The sequence below is a fragment of the Mytilus californianus genome, unplaced genomic scaffold (genome assembly GCF_021869535.1).
Source record: "Mytilus californianus isolate M0D057914Y unplaced genomic scaffold, xbMytCali1.0.p SCAF_11, whole genome shotgun sequence".
Taxonomy (NCBI): Eukaryota; Metazoa; Mollusca; class Bivalvia; order Mytilida; family Mytilidae; genus Mytilus; species Mytilus californianus.
The window spans coordinates 16984003-16990002 of record NW_026262593.1 but is presented as its reverse complement, the minus strand read 5'-3'; positions in this window follow the sequence as shown (position 1 = coordinate 16990002).

The following is a 6000-nucleotide window of genomic DNA, read 5'->3' as shown; positions in this document are numbered from 1 at the left end:
TTCAATCTCTTAACAAAATGTTACGTCAAACAAAAATCCATTATTTCGAAAATTTACAACGCAAAGACGATTTCTGATCTTGTCATAAGCTATTGCACGTGGATCATTAAGTCCGTCGTCTTTTGACAAAAGTTGTCTACTTAGTTTTCTGTCTGCTGACAACACAATTAGTGTATGTTGACTAACAGTATAAACATTTCCCGTATTGTCAACTGCTATACCACGAGGATCCCACACAACATTCTCGTCTTTAAATGTCCAGATGATATTACCTTCCATATCACAACATTTTATGCTGTGGTGTTCACTATTCGTATAATATAGTTTATTGTCACTGGAAACAATATAAGACCATATACCTAATTTTCATGGTACAATCGAAGTACTTTACCACTTTGGGTATTGACATTTTGTATTCCTTTTCCTTCGACGCAAACCATTAGTGATCCATCTTTGTCTGAATTCCATATTATATATCATCAGTAAGGAGGGACCTCCTCGATTTTGCATCTATGTTTACGATATTTATTTGCCTACGGTAGTTGTTGTCTGATGATACAGCTATAGTTCTATCATCAATACATGTTACATCAAACGCATGACTGGGCGACATGGAAATTTCAAACATCAATTCTGCATGCGGATTTAATATTCGTACATAGTTCTTACATGAACGATCGCAAAGAACAATTTTTCCATCAGGAATAAAACAACATCCAGTAACTCTACTAGGTAATTTGAATGTATGTTCTAACTTGAGCTTGATTTCATTGATAGATTTGTTTCTCACACCTACCAACTGTGCCTGTCTGTTCTTTGATCTCTTTAAGGTAATCTGATTCGGGAGTTTCTGTAACTGAATCGAACCTAAACTATTTATTTCCTCAATAAAATTACAAATTTTTTTCGTTTTCATTTTACAGGAAACCTCAACTCTATTTAAGATACCATCGTCTCTCAATGTCTGCAAGTACTGATCGGTGGTGTTCATGTCTACTGATATCTTTCGCAAACCAAAGAACGTTTGGAGTTCTGATCCGTATTTGTAAAGGTCCTCCATCTTCTGCTGAAATATTTCCATATTCATTTTCTGTTTTAGTATTTCTTCCAAAGTCGTATCAATATTTGTATGGCACTGATCATCAACTAATTTACATAACTCGATTTTTAGAGCATTTTCAAGTTGGTCGAAACGACTGTTGATCTTTTCCCTTAGTTGGGTTATTTGTCGTAGGACTGATTCTTTTTGTGTCGTTATATAGCGTTAAATCTCCTCAAGACTACTTTGTTTTTTCGAAAGGTTCAATATGATATCTGATAGACTGTTTTGAGTTTCAATAAAAGTTTCGGACGTTTTGACGTCTTCCGTTAACTTACTGATGCGAACGACGCCTTCACACTTTATGTGTTCCTCTAAACACGTAAGGCAGAGTAAACATTCATGGGATTGGCAAAATAGTTGGTATTTGTCGTCGTGCACAGAGCAATTTCCTTCAATTTGAGAGAAAGATGAGTCAAGAGCTAAGTAGTTTAATATTGCTACCGATGAATGATTTTTGGAAGCTTTTGAAATTGTATGGAAATCTTTGCATTCGGTACATAAAGCTTGGCTACATTCAAAACACCAGTCAGTTGAGGGCTTAGTGATATGGCGTTGATCACATATACTGCAAAATTAAGGATTTGATGCCATTGCTGAAAAAAATGAGACACAATTATTTTTATTTATTTTTTTTTTTTCAAATTAATCAATTTTATTGCACCTTTGCTGTTATCTATAATCTATAAAGTTAGAGATATTTATACATTAGAACAGTTTTACATAACTAAATGTTTACCGGAATACGGTACGTTTTTTCACCTATATTGTTTATGATTTTATTAAAGCTTCACTGAACCGCAAAAATGATGATGATCTTTGGTAGCATGACTCTTCATCAGTTGATTTTTGACGACGATAGCTAATTTTGAACTTTTTTGTTTTGCTTACATGACTAAAGTGTAAAAGAAGTCTTAATTGATGTGGTAAGAATGTTTTTGTTTTCATACATTATGTATACTTCTTCATTTTTATTAATTAGTAACTATACACGTGGTCTTCAATACATGTATGCATTTATTACAATTTATGTACACTGTACTTAGCAATTAACTGGTGAATATCTTGCAAAATGTGGCCGTCGTGATATCATTTAAATGGTATCCAGGTGAAAAGAAAATAGATTTCGCAGGATCGCATGGATGATAAAGATTTCCGAAAAGTTAAGAAAATTATAATTGTTCAGAGATTTAAATGACGTGATGAGTAAGATTTGCTGAATAAGTAGTGAAAACTGTATAGATTGAAGCAAAATGTTATAATTTTACATTAAAAAAATGCAATCATCTGTACGGTTGCCTATAATTGCTTGCATCCACTTCATTTGAACTTTGGTGGATAGTTGTCTCATTGGCAATCATACCACATCTCCTTATTTTTATATCTGATATACAATGTAAACTGTCGAATTATCAGCTTTGTCGTTGGTCGAAAAATATTAAGAGTTATGGGTTTAAAAGTTATTAAATTCTATTTTCAAATTTATGTTTATCCAAAAGATAATCGGAGCAGAATGCTTATTAAACAGTGAAGACAATTAAAATTATTGACCTAAAACATCAATGTTACAGCAGAAAACAATAAAACTAACATGCATAAATAAACTTGCAATGATAAAAAGGTTGCCAAATTGAACATACATAACGTTCAATTAAAAACTGCAACTGTAATCGGAAGACCTGTGTATTGATTTATTTTATTGCTGCCTCGATGTTTTGTTTATAAATAAAATTGAAAAAAAAGATATGTAAAATACATGTTATATAATAAAAATTTATAAACTGTATACACTTACATGTATTTAACATATAATGCTATGTACTACCAAGATATGAAACGGCTGGAACATGATTACTTCTGTACCATGCCAATAACTGAAATTTCTTTTGACGTATGAACTTAAGACAAAGTTGAAAAGAAATAAAAAGCACAATGGAGGCGCAAATGTCAAAGCTTTGTGAACCAAATTACAAACACCCATGGATGGTATACATTTGGATATCTAGGTCAATTCAGAAAACTGCATCGAATACTTTGATATGAATGGAGGATTTGTTGACTGGTTAATTAATGGTGTTTAACGCCATTTTCAGCATTCTTGGCTATATCTCAAATGTGCAACAGCTAAATGTGTGAGTATATATGTGAGTCGCCATTTATGTTTTATAAAGAGCAGAAAGGCGACACATTTCAACTATCGTTACTGTACGAATGAGTGTAGGCATGAGGAATACAGTTAAGCTGAAGTGGCATAACTCTTATTGGAACAAATAATCACATACATACATCGCCAGATTATCAACAAGGAAGTAATTCTGTCATATGACAGTTGCAAGTTTTCCTGATAACACGATACTTACAGTTGTAATTGCGGGATTTACAAACTATCGCGTTCTACTCTAGGAACAATTATTTTTTTAATAAAACTTATTTATCTGCGTTAAAGAAAAAAAAAAACTATGGCGTCAAATCCATTAAAGTATATTTAACCTTGTCCTTTATCTTTATGATAATTGTGACGTTTTGCAGTTTACGATATAAAATGAAGGCAAACAACCTATTTAATTCTATCGTTCATTTTTTGATACTATAAGCAATGTTGGTTTTTCTTTGTTTTTGTTAGAGATAATGCTATGAGGCAGCAATCCAAACAGACAACTGCTGAAAAGACATATGGAGGGCAACAAATAGTTGTAAATAATAGAAAGGTCTCTTTAGAATATGTCTCTAAATCGTCTAGGACCAACAATATCGCCAAGAAACTTAATTAAGAAACAATTAATAGATAAAAAAAAAAGATATATATATAAAATATGATCATGTCTCGATTTTTTTTTATCAAGCATACTTTAATGGGAAGCTTAATATCAAAATTTACGATAAAAGAGATGTTTTTTGTATTTCCTACTGTTAATTATCCATTTTTAGATGGTGACGTTCCCTTGTCACCATCTTATGGTGTATATATCTCAACTCGAGTCGCTCGTGTATGTAACAACGTATTTGATTTTAACCAAAGAAATCGCTGCATTACAGAAAAATTGGTACACCAGGGCTTTCGATATCACACATTTGTCAAAACATTTACTAAATTTTATCATCGGTACAAGGACATTATTTGTAAATATAAATCAACGTGTAGACATCGTATACGTTCAGGTATTTCACATCCATTCTTCTATGGTAATATTCTATACAAAGCACAAAAATGTCGTCATTCACCTCAAAAGCTAACCAAACCTTTAAACAGACTTATTCAGAAGGGATATAGTTACGATACTGTTGTCAGGTCATTAAAGATGGTATTTTTTTGAATTAATATTGATTCACTCATAGGGATTTTACATCGGAAATAAACACATTTATTCTAAAACCAGTTGTTGGCATGATACGGGTTATGTTCTTCTCATATATTTTGTGATGGTATGATATTAAACCCCTAACGAGAGGGATTGTGCTTGATTTTCATATGATGAAGACACAATCTTTCAATCAGTTTAATTGAGGTCTGGAGCTGGCATGTCAGCTACTGCTAGTAGTCCTTTGTTGATTTATGTTATCATTGTCATTTTGCTTAGTTTCTTCTGTTACCTATTTTAACATCGGACAAATCCGGTAAATAGTCTAATTCAGAAAGTACATTCGTGAAAAGGGAGGGTATTGTAGTTACGAAATAAGGAACATATCCGATATCATCTGTGAAACGGTTATTCCATAACGGTCAACCAACTCGTGATGGTGTCCGTAAAATTTACGAAGGAATGACTTCAACTTCACCATTTGGAACTCTTGGTGTAATAGCTTCCTTGTGAGCAGCAATCCTTTATCAATGAAATCATGATAGGAAACACAAGCCCGGGAATATCGTATCAATTGGGAGATATATACTCCGTATGCAGGCGCTGTTGGAATGTTGCTACATAGAAATGGAAATTGGGAAGCTGAAATCATCTCTTTTGTTGTAAAGTTTTGTTTTCAACCAACCCTCATTGTCAATTTCTAGATGTAAGTCAAGATATGAGGCAGACTTAACTGTATCTGTAGTATCCTTTATCTCTAGTTCGATGAGATAGATTCGTTCAACATAGTCACCAACTTTTGTATTATTTAGTGAGAGAACATCATCTATATAGCGGAACGTAGAGTTAAAGGATATTGCTAGCTTCTTATCTTTCTTCCTAAGAAGTTCCTGTATGAAGTCAGTCTCATAATAATAAAGAAACAAGTCGGCAAGAAGAGGGACACAATTGGTTCCCATTGGAATTCCGACAGTCTGTTGAAAAACACGTCCTCCAAACGTAACAAATATGTTGTCAATCAAGAAATCAAGCATCTTGATAATGTCAGTTTCAGAGAATTTTTTGTTTGAATCAGAGTGATTCTTTACAAAGTAGGATTTATCCCTCCCCAAGACAAGATCTACGTTCGCAATTCTTTTTAATGAAACAAAGTAATACCAACTGTTTCAATTTGTCTTATAGTTTGGAATGGGGAATACTTATGTAAAGTGTAGAAAAGTCAAATGTTTTAATACTATTGCAAGATGAGAGAGTCTTAGATTGTATGTACTCTAAAAGATCTTTGGAATTTTTTAGTATCCACATCTGATTCACGCCACCTCTAGAATAGGCAGTTTCACAATAACTTTGGAGCCCGGCTTTGATTGCTGATAAAATAGATGTTAATAATTTAGAAAAAGGTTTCGTGGAGCACTTGGAAGACCCAGCAATATACCGTTGTTTGTAAGGATACTTATGTAGTTTAGGTATCCAATACAGTGATGGAAGATCCAGTTCTTCATCTTTGGTTGAAATTCCGAAGGAACATAGAACAGACCTATGATTATCCAGGATTTCCTCTTAGGAAAGTGTCGTGAGGGTATATGTTGAGTTTCCAAGTGA